The 11,982-nt window shown below is 36.6% G+C and overlaps 1 long non-coding RNA gene across 1 annotated transcript; it reads left to right on the forward strand.

Annotated features, from left to right (window-relative positions):
• The first annotated feature begins 458 nt into the window (after window positions 1-458).
• On the forward strand, window positions 459-10,675 carry LOC129633157 (uncharacterized). The gene is made up of 3 exons (XR_008704931.1): window positions 459-556; window positions 2,403-2,863; window positions 10,143-10,675. It is a non-coding gene; the product is annotated as an uncharacterized LOC129633157 (long non-coding RNA).
• The last annotated feature ends 1,307 nt before the right edge of the window (window positions 10,676-11,982 follow it).

Raw genomic sequence — 11,982 nt, forward strand, 5'->3', positions numbered from 1 at the left:
TTGGCCTCACATTGCATTGGGCACACAACTAGCATTTGGTAACAAAATGAATGCATAAAGTAATTAACCAGAAACAACACTTGGACCTCTGCCTCTAACCACAGTGTGATACAATCTTCCTATATGACAGCTTTGGTGAAAGAAAACTGCAGAAAGAACTGATTATTTCACAATAGGGTATTTCTAGAAGAAGGGTTTAAACCATCAGACATTGCTTGGAATATTGTCACAATGTGATATCATGGTTATGGAGTCCTGATAGAGGGGTTTCAGTGAGGCCAGAAAATACTACAGAGCAAAGAGGAACACAAGGAACAACTGTACTCATGTGTTTTTCTTCCTTTCTGTAATTATTGAACTGATTATGCTTTAAATTAATCCTTTTAGTTGTGCTGTAGATCCCATCTCCTCTGACCTATTCAGCGACTTCACTCCAGTGATCATCCCCTTAATCTCTCAGATCATCAAGTGGAAACCATTTCCATAGCACCAAACTGCAATTTATCCATATTCAAAGAAAAAGGAACAAAATTCCTTTGATCCATCTCTTTCCAAAGTAAGTGTTTATCTTGATTTTTTAAAATTTTGTTTTGAATATACTCCAAAGTCTTTGTTTTGTTTTGTTTATCTCTAATGTCATTTTGCCAAAGTAAACAATAATATCCATCTTGCTTTACTAAATGTTCAAGTCTCAGTTCTCATGTAACCCATCAACAGCATTTGGCACAGTTGATTACTACCACATTTTGAAACGGTTCATCCACTTAGTATATCACCAGTTTAAAGGCTACTCATGCCTATCTCCTTTTGTTTCTTCTTATTCCCAAGCTCTTAACCTTGGTATGCCTCAAAAACCTCTTCTCTTCCATACTACACTTACTACTTGGGTGATCTTATCATGCTCCATAATCTTAAATACTACTTGTATCTCATGAATTCCAGGTTTATATGCTGATCCTTTAAAATCCAGATGAATACAACTATTCAGAAAACACTTATATGTGGGCATCTACTAGGCATTTCAAACTTGCCATGTGCTTAGCCCCACTCAGGACCTTTCCATTTCCTTCACCCCACCAAAACCAATGAACCCATTCTTATATTTGATAAGGTGAAAAACAGAAACAAAAACTCAGGTTGATATTTGATTTATAATATCTGATGTTTGATTTATGTGTTTAAACCATCAGCAAATCCTATAGACCTGACCTTAAAAATATAAGTGTCTGCTTACATATGAATTAGGAAGACATTGAAATAATTAAATAAGATGCTATTAAAAACTAATCAATTTTACAGTGAAATTTAATACAGCTTATTACTTTCAGGTGAGGTAAAAAGAGGTAGAGATGAAAATATAACTGTAAGCTTCCTATAGATCCAAAAAAGCTACCAAAAAAAAAAAAAAATCACAAGCATAATGACTTAGGCCATATTTCTTATCTTAACAATTCTGGAGGTAAGAGACCCCAAATGGGTCTCACATGGCTAAAATCCATCTGTTGACAGGTTATTAACCCTCCAGTTTCCTTCTGGAGGCCAGAAAGAAGAACCTACACTCTTGCCTTTTTTTGAGTTTCTAGAGGCTGCTCATATTTTTTGGCTTTCTGTTCTCAAAGCCAACAATCCCATTCCTCTAACCTCTCCTTCTGTCACCATGTTCCCTTCTCTGATCCTCCATCTTCCCCTTTTCACTTACAAGGACAATGTTGATTACATTGGTCCCATTTGGATAAACCAGGATATATCTCCACCTTAGGATAATTAGTCACATTTTCAAAGTCTCTATGTAAGGTAACATATTCACCCATTCCTGAGATTATGACATGGGCATCCTTGGGATTCTACCACATTTTTCTGCTTGCTCCCAATACAGTAAGCCAATTCATTGGGTGGAAAGTAAACACCTGCAGAATTCCACAAGGCTGCCACCTCTAATTGCTGGGTCCAAGCATCAGTGCTGTCCCTGATGCATGGCCCATGTGTGAAATCAAATATTAATATTCATTTCACAGATTTTTTTCAATGTAATCAAATGGTGCACATTTTTCAAAAATAAAATAAATCTGGAAAGTTCAATAACAATGCAATACAAATAAAATAAGTAATGGTATAATTATAACTAGAAGACTCTTTGGAGGGGAAAAAAAATGTTTAAATCTTCCATTGTAATGTCTGGAAAGCAAAACTTCAGAAAAATAAGTGATGTACTGTCCATGACTACAAAATTAATCAATGACACAATGGAAACAAGAATGATGGCTCATTTCTACCTTTAATGTCTGGGCAGTGTCCTTAAATTGATACTCAGTAGCCTCCAAAGAATAAATGGAAAATAAACCCATACCCTCAGTCCCTAACACTTTCTTTTTATTTATCTCTGTTACTGTGAATTTTCCTAGGAGATTATCTTACATCTGTACTTTCCTGATGGAAAGTTGGACCATACAGAAAGCTGAGTGCCAAAGAATTGATGCTTTTGAACTGTGGTGTTGGAGAATACTGTTGAGAGTCCTTTGGACTGCAAGGAGATCCAACCAGTCCATCCTAAAGGAAATCAAACCTGAATATTCATTGGAAAGACAGATGCTGAAGCTGAAACTCCAGTACTTTGATCACCTGACATGAAGAACTGACTCATTGGAAAAGACCCTGACACTGGGAAAGACTGAAGGCAGGAGGAGAAGGGGATGACAGAGGATGAGATGGTTGGATGGCATCACTGACTCAATGGACATGAGTTTGAGCAAGCTCAGGGAGTTGGTGATGGACAGGGAAACTGGCGTGCTGCAGTCTATGCAGTCAGAGTTGGACAGGACTGAGTGAAGGAACTGAACTGAACTGATACTTTCCCGAAAACGAGGTGAGAGCTTTCAGGATATTTGCATGATCTTACCTATTCAATATGATGTGATAATAGAAATCATTGTATTTAAAACAATAGTTTCTCCCTTTTTGAAAGAATTAAGTGGTTGCTTACTGTCAGATGTTTTCTGTTTAAGAAGCTTATTTTAAATAATCATTTGGAAGGAGACAATTAATGAGTTTATGTTTGAAGTGCTACTGTGAGATGATTATAATTTAAATGTGTTTTAGCCTTCTAATCTTAGATGAGGCAGAGCCTAAAGATAAACAATTTGAAGTATATGAAATTGACTTGGGACATTTTAGATGGCAAGATACTTTTAAGTTCTATTTCAGTCATGCTTATGATCTCTGAATATGTTTGAAGTTCTACTTTTATTTCTGACAAACCTACCAATTTAAATTGACAAAGTAATTGTATAATTTAGTTTGCTGTGGTTATTGGATTAGTTCCTTCCCTATATAAGAGCATGACTCAAAGAAGTCTGTGATGGCAAAAACTTAGCAGAGGAAGATAACCAGTTATTCTGTTGCTACATAATGGCAGCTTTTTATCCTCCGACCCAAGGTCAATTGCATTGTCTTTGGTGAAAGATAGAGTACTATCGCTAAGAAGGATTTTTACTGGGCAGCAATTCTGAATCTATTTCCTCTGATGAAATGTCAATAGCTTTCTAGGACAAAATGTAGTTTTTCTAGAAACAAAGGTGAAATTGGTTTGAAAATGTACTCCACAAATCAATCCCTTTCAATATAAAACATTTGAGAAAGAAAAATTAACAAGTAATCCAATATGCTGTTATGTTTCCATCTTTTTATTTTAATTTATCAAACATATTACATTTCTCCAAAAAAACCAATTTAGGGAAGCATTGATGTTCTTCTAATGGTTTTAGAGTCATAAAACTTGTAGTAAAAAGTCAGCTGCTGTGAACCTGGAAATTCCTGAAAGCTAGCAAGAGATAAAATCCTCTGAAAGGACACACTCCTAGGATAATATATGCTATGCAGCATTATAGAAAATGATACAGAATATTAATAAAATTGCTGATATATGTATTCAAAATAATATATCTTTGCTGCTGCTGCTATGAGATGATATTTTAGAATTATGATGAAAGGCATATTTATCATTAATGGTAATATCAAGTTCCACCTTCCAAATTTTTTTATCACCAAATTTTACAAATGCTTCTTTTGTTCAGTTTTAAAAATGCAATTCTCTTTAAAATCAAAGCAGTAAAAATATAATCCAACTGAAAAATATCTTAATTTTCCTTATAAAGATCTTAAACTCTCTATAATTTCCCCCATAAGTAGTATTAGTAACTAGTCAATTTCCTGAAAACTGTTTGCAATGCAGATATTCGCATGCAATAACAAGTTCTGTTATAAAACAGCAAATTCCAAAATACATATTTTTATTTACATGCATATATGAAAGTGAAAGTTGCTCAGTTATGCCCAACTCTTTGGGACCCCATGGACTGTACAGTTCATGGATTTCTTCAGGCCAGAATACTGGAATGGGTAGCCTTTCCCTGCTCCAGGGGATCTTCCCAACCCAGAAATGAAACCCAGGTCTCCCACATTACAGATGATTTCTTTACCAGCTGAGCCACAGGGAAGCCCGGGAATACTGGAGAGGGTAGCCTATCCTTTCACCAGCAGATCTTCCTGACCAAGGAATTGAACAGGGGTCTCCTGCATTGCAGGCGATTCTTTACCAAATGAGCTATCAGGGAAGCCCAGCATATATATGAAAAGGTACTTCAAATGGGTAGTGGAGAATAGAAGGAAAGGAGGCAAGTAAAGCAAAGGAAGAAAAGAGAAAATCCACAAGTAAGACTGAATTGTCCCTGTGCAGGAGGGCAGGTGGAAGGCAATAGAAATAGCTCAGATGATCATGGTTTCTTTAGCAGCACCGATAAGACTATTCTGAAGATGGGCAAGTGATTGAAATGCAAGTCACCCTCCTACAGGACAGACAGTGCCACCAAGATGATTCTCCTGAAACAGCAAGAGCTTTTAGGATGATCATCTAAAGTTCCAACCACTGGTTAGAGAAATTCTGGACTTCCTCAGCTCTGGGATTCCCAAGTGTCAGAAGCCCCTTGAAGGTCCAGTTACCTAATACATTGTCTACAGAAAGCTGTCCTATGAACATATTCAAATGTAGAGCCCCTTACACACCATGGCGCTGATCTGAGCTAAAGGACAGAATTCTATTTTTAAACTGGGGCAGGAAGACCCTGAGTGTGTGTGTCCCACTTGCAGTGCCAGTTGGATCTGCAGTAATGTCAACACAGACACAGAGCCCATGGAGGATGCTTTGCTCAATTCTTCTTCTAGAAGAAATCAGATCTATTTGCAAAAGACATCTAACCCTTTCTGGAAGAAAGAACAATCATCAGTCCCCATTAGAGAGACAATATCAACATGTGCTTACCAAACTGATGAGGATTGACCCACTTTTTCTGCTACCATATAACTCAATTACTTCAGGCTTACAGAACAGACTCCAGTGAATGCCCAGTGCCATAATCCTTTGTTCACACCTGCTTCAAGAAAACCTTTAATTTTCCTCTTCTGTCCTTCCTACCAAAGTCAGCTGTGTTCCACTGTACAGCACAATCATATGGCTCCATATTATCTTTGAGAGGCTCTGTTCCTTAACCTCTATTCAAAGGATGAAGATCACACAGGCCTCTTGCAGAAGCCAAAATCATCATGAGCCTCTTGAGGCTGACTCCAGTATTTCCATTGCCAGAAAACAGTCATGCTCACCTTTCAGACAGTAAAGAATCTGCCTGTAGTGCAGGAGACCTGGGTTCAGTCCCTGGCTTGGGAAGATCCCCTGGAGAAGTATGGCAACCCTCTCCAGTATTCTTGCTTGGATAGTCCCCATGGACAGAGAAACCTGGTGGGCGATAGTTTGCCAGGTCACAAAGAGTTGGACACAACTGAATATGCATGCACCTTGTAATAATAACTGAGTGTTGTACTTCTACACCAAGCAGTTGAAGAACTCTGCTCCAAATCACCTATGTCGAGTTCACTTCTTTCTCTCGTCCTGATCTGTCAAGTGACAGTCAGCTGGAGAAGCTGAAGGGCTATGATACATGCTCAAAAATATTTCTGGCACCATCAAAGGTGATATTTAAGATGACAGGTTAGAAATTCACCATCAGTTCTCAATCCTCTTGTTGGATATGAGTTTCTGTCACAACTTGTAATGACTTTTTTTTTATTATTCTGAATAGAAATGTTCAACCTTATTTATTCAAACAATGTAGGCTGAGAAAGGGATGTTTTCCTTGGTGAGTAAAAAGAAAGATAGCAAGAGCTCAGCAACTGTAACCATTTCATTGGCAAAATGTGTTTTTTGTCTTTCAGGGGAAGACACAAAAGACACAGGAACACTGTCTGTCTTTCCTCTGATTATATCTCTATATCTCAGTTCATTTGATGCAAGGAAACAAAAAATAATGATGTGAAAATATATGTCCATCTAATATGATAGAAAACCCATTTATAGAAGTAGGATTGATCCACTCACAACATTTTTGCTTTGACTTTCTGTCCCTATTATGTTAGGCTTGACTGGCCTAGAAGTTTTTGTTCCAAAGGGAAGAATATTCCACCAAGAAACAGAAAAATTATTCCTTTGAACTATGAGATGATATTGCCTTTAGCCTCTTAGGAATTCAAATGCCATTGAACTAACAGTCCAAGAAAAGGGTTACTGTATTTGTGGGGGAGACTGCTTTTAGCTATGAAGTAGAAATTGGTTTGCTACTACCACAATGGAAGTAAGAAGCACCTTGTCTGCAAAGTAGATCCTCTAGGGTGCCACTCATATACTAAAATTATCCTAAAGTTAAAAGTTTATTTAAAGAATGAATATAACTTTTCAGGAACCTTTGAACTTGATGATATCATAGGCCAATATTTTGCTAATGCTGGTTAATACTACATAGCTGATTTTCATTTCCACAGTCCAAAAGGAATTAAATTTCAAAAACATTAATACTATGTTACTATCTGGAAATGACTATTGGAATTTGTCACATGGGATATGTTTCAAGCCATTTGAGATTTTCATAGTTTATATCTGAGAAAAGTATATCTGATCAAGACATCTAAAGACTAACTTGAATTTATCATTGATGATTTTGTGATGATAGGGTAACACAAACTGCTGGATGTCTGGATATCAAAAAGAGGAGAGCACAACTTGCATCATTTCATATCATACAAAGAAAGAATCCTGAAAGAGCTGATAAAACACTCTACTTCAGTGTCTATACTCCATTATATGGGTCATTAAAAGCTCCACATTTGTGATTTATGAAATAATGAGATAAGAATCAGCTGAAAAAGACCAGAGGATGTTGGTGATGGTTTCATATACATCAAAAAATAAAGAAAAAGAGGCAGAGACAAGTTATCTTTTTTATACTCAAGGACATAATCACCAAAGTGGCTTTTTATTTTATCATGGTGAAATGTCTATACATGGTCTGATGAGTAATGATGACAAGTATTCCATCCATTTCTGGGACCCTGCTAACTCACTTCATTAAATGTATTCAGCGAATGAAGCTGAGGTCACAGGATCAATCCCCCTGTGGTCTTTATATTTTCCTAACTGCCATCACACAGAATCATTTAGAGAATTTAGACTGGAAATATATAGGCTCAGTCTAGCTAGGCATCTTAATTAGGTCAATTCCCTGCCATCAGAAAGAAGCATATCTTTGAAAGCATTTTGTACAAAAGCTTTTTTAAAACAATTTGTTTCATTATATACTATTTAAACAACTATGTCCTCCTAGTTTATATTTAGTTTAATATACTAATCTAAATACCAAATTATTCCATTGATAGGAATTAAAGGGTCACAGGAAGATGTAATTGAAGCAGCAAATTTATCCTATTTTCTTTTGTGCCTTTTGCTTAATTTTTTATTTGACTTTCAAATGGTCAAAATACAGTAGTCAAAACCATATTTAGGAACAAATTTATGATTTCAGCATGTGTAGTATGTATCATTTTTGCCTCAATAAGGTCATAGGAATCATAGAGAAAACATTCATAGGTTTGCATGTGAAATATTAAGGCAAAATTATTTATAGACGATTTCCTCTTGGTCTTACACAACACACACGCACTTTTTTTTCCCATCCACTAAATTTTGGAAAAATTTTAGTAACAAAACTTCAAGACTAAAATACCTACAGTTTTGATACATGTAATGTGTTAATTTATAATTAAAACATTGCCTGGTTATTTAAATTTTTCGTACTATATAATAGTGCATAAGGAGAAACAAGGCAACACAGGGATTGTGGTAAAGAATAGCACTGGCGGTAAAGAATCCAGCTGCCGGTGCAGGAGACATGGGCTTGCTCTGTGGGTTAGGAAGATTCCACGGAGTACTAAATGGCAACTTACGCCAGTATTTTTGCCTGAAAAATTCCATGGGCAGAGGAGACTGGCACCCTACAGTTCATGGGGCCACAAAGAGTCAGACAGCTGAGCACACACAAGCAATGATATGTAATGAAGGGCATAAAAAGTAAGTTTAAGATATAGTTATTGGAGTTAGACTGCCTGGGTTTGTGTACTGGTTCTATCACTTACCAGTCATGAGACTCTAGTTTTTCTTATGTTTCTAGTATTAATACTTTACCTCCTTAATGCCATTTATTTTTTATTTTATTTTTTTATTATTTTTTTATTTTTTAACTTTACAATATTGGTTTTGCCATACATATATCAACATGAATCCGCCACAGGTATACACGTGTTCCCCATTCTGAACCCTCCTCCCTCCCCCCTCCCTGTACCATCCCTCTGCTATTTAGACTTGTACATACCTCTAAGTCTTACTACCGTGTTTAAAGGAGTCATAGGTTGGAAGCACATAGGCCACGTTTGGCACAGGATAGCATCATATATTTTAGGTATCTGTTTTCTATCATATCATCATCACTGTCATATGATAAAAATGGCTATCACTATTTTATAAAGAATGTGAACTGTATGAAAGTGAAAGTGAAGTCACTCAGTTGTGTCTGACTCTTTGCGACCCCATGGACTGTAGCCCACCAGGCTCCTCCATCATGGGATTTTCTAGACAAGAATACTGGAGTGGGTTGCTGTTTCCTTCCCAAGGGGATCTATCCTACCCAGGGATGGAACCCGGGTTTCCCGCAATGGGCAGATGCTTTACCGTCTGAGCCACCAGGGAATCCCATGTGAACTGTGTAGTTTGTTAAACTGCTAACTCCTGCCACATATATAAAATTGGAAGTCTATATGGTTAAAAAAAATAAAGTTACCTTATTTAACTATTTAATTATTTACAAACAATTTGTACTTAAGAACAAAGTATACAAACAAGTTTTGCCCAAAGTGGTGAATTAACCCAGGGACGCCAGCCAACTTCTTGCTGGAAAAGTGAACCCTATTGATGTAAAAAAAAAGAAAAGACCGTAAAAATGGGTCTTGAAACAACAGGTGGTATGCACTGGGCATTTCAGAGACCTAAAGAAAATTATAATATACCAGTTTTGTATTTGGAGGACAATATTGATATTAGTAGGTACAGGAGATCTCTCTTTCATTTTATGACCTATTCTGGAAAAAACTAGGCTGCTAAGAATGTTTCTGATCAAAGATCAACCTCTTCAGTTTTCCCATAAAGATACAGTTTTTTTGTCTAAAGTATTAGTTGCTAAAAACTCAAAAACTCTGTGACTATTCAATAGTATAGTGCAGCACAGTGATGTTGACCAAACTAATTGAGAGAAACCTCAAATATCAGGTACAAATAGCAAGCTGATTTAAGACTCAGTATATATATTTGTGTGTGTGTGTATATAAATTTACACACATACATATTAAAAAAAACTCACACAAGCATATATATGTGTATTTAACAATTTAACACCTTATATACAGGTATTCCATTGTAATTTAATCCTCTGACCTCAGTAGACCTCTTCACCTTCTAACTAAACTCTCTCAACCTAATTCCCCCATTGGTCGCCATTTGCCTTTTGTTTTTGGGGAAAGGTTCATTTATGATAAGCTGCTCAAATCCTAATTAACTCTATGTTAATTTATAAGATCCAAGGTTGACATAATTTTACTATTCTGTGGAAAGAGTTTTATTTATTTTGTGGAATAAGGAAAATATATACAGTTGGCTAACAGCAGACAAGGTGGTAAAGTAGCTGCAATGTTTTAACACTGATACATTAATACAGACCCAAGAATTGATGCTTTTGAACTGCGGTGTTAGAGAAGACTCTTGAGAGTCCCTTGGACTGCAAGGAAATCCAACCAGTCCATTCTAAAGGAGATCAGCCCTGGGTGTTCTTTGGAAGGAATGATGCTAAAGCTGAAACTCCAATACTTTGGCCACCTCATGCGAAGAGTTGATTCACTGGAAAAGACTCTGATGCTGGGAGGGATTAGGGGCAGGAGGAGAAGGGGACGACAGAGGATGAGATGGCTGGATGGCATCACTGACTCGATGGACGTGAGTCTGAGTGAACTCCGGGAGTTGGTGATGGACAGGGAGGACTGGCTGCTGTGATTCATGGCGTCGCAAAGAGTCGGACACGACTGAGTGACTGAACTGAACTGAAAAAGAACAAAACCTAAAGCATCCTAGGTGTTTTCATACAGCCCATTTTGCTAAAGACAACTCTCCTCCATCCTTTGTTTTCTCTGCTGATTCAAAATAACACCTTGGAGAGAATTTGCTATCTATAAATTTTCCATTTCTGTACTTAAATCAGGCTCTTAATTTCATCTCCCTTCATTATATTCCCATTGTACTAACAGAGAATCTATGTGGGTAATTTAGTAACTGAGAAGTCTTTCCTGGATGATAAGTCTAAAGCTACCTGATTTTCTTCTCAGTATGGTACAACCATCTTAAGTTTCCCTGATGCAAATTACACAAAGAATAAAGCAATTACTTTCTGTTATCTCTTGTGTACACCCCCTAATGCCAAACTGACCCATCTGCTTATTTATTGTTTTCACTGCCCTTATGAACTTAGGAGCATTTTAATTTTATTTGTTCAGTTCTATAAATAATTATGGGTACATATTTAAAAAAATGAACTTGAGAATATTAGTATGTTTATCACTGGCTTTATTCCTCACTTTAGTCCTAAAATCATCTACAGACTTTCCTTGAGTAGATTTAAGCTCTACCACATGTGGTTACATTTCCAAGTGCTATTTATTCCATTTGCAAATAGCTTTTCCCTTTATATTGTCAGTGCATGGGGTGCAAACCCATTATCAGGGTAAATGGAAGTGGTGTCTGCAGAGTGCAGTCTTTTATACAACTTCAAGCTACTTGCTCAAATGCTGAATTCTTGGTATGCTTCACATTTACATTAATAAAAAAGGCAAAGAAGTCCACATCTGCATATATATGCATACATATATAAGTGTATATATATATATATATATTTTTTTTTTTTCCAAGTTGCTTCAGTCGTGTCCGACTCTGTGCGACCCCATGGACTGCAGCCTACCAGGCTTCTCTGTCCATGAGATTCTCCAGGCAAGAACACTGGAGTGGGTTGCCATTTCCTTCTCCAATGCATGAAAATGGAAAGTGATACCTGTGGCGGATTCATTTTGATATTTGGCAAAACTAATACAATTATGTAAAGTTTAAAAATAAAATAAAATTAAAAAAAAAAAAAAAGAAAGTGAAGTCACTCAGTCGTGTCTGACTCTTAGCGACCCCATGGACTGCAGCCCACCAGGCTCCTCCATCCATGGGATTTTCCGGGCAACAGTACTGGAGTGAGGTGCCATTGCCTTCTCCATATATCTATATATCTATATATATATCTCTATAGTGTACTCCATATATATATATATATATATATATATATCTACAGTATATTCCTGTCTTCTATGTATACCTTTCCTTCTTTTGACCAAAATCTTATCATCAAAAGGCTCCCGTTGATTAATCTTGCTAATTTATCAAGTTTGGACTAGGATATGGGATACAAAGGTTTAGTACTATGGATCAAAACCAAGTATCAATATAAAAAATATTGGCAGAGATGT

Source organism: Bubalus kerabau, chromosome 18 (genome assembly GCF_029407905.1).
Source record: "Bubalus kerabau isolate K-KA32 ecotype Philippines breed swamp buffalo chromosome 18, PCC_UOA_SB_1v2, whole genome shotgun sequence".
NCBI lineage: Eukaryota > Metazoa > Chordata > Mammalia > Artiodactyla > Bovidae > Bubalus > Bubalus kerabau.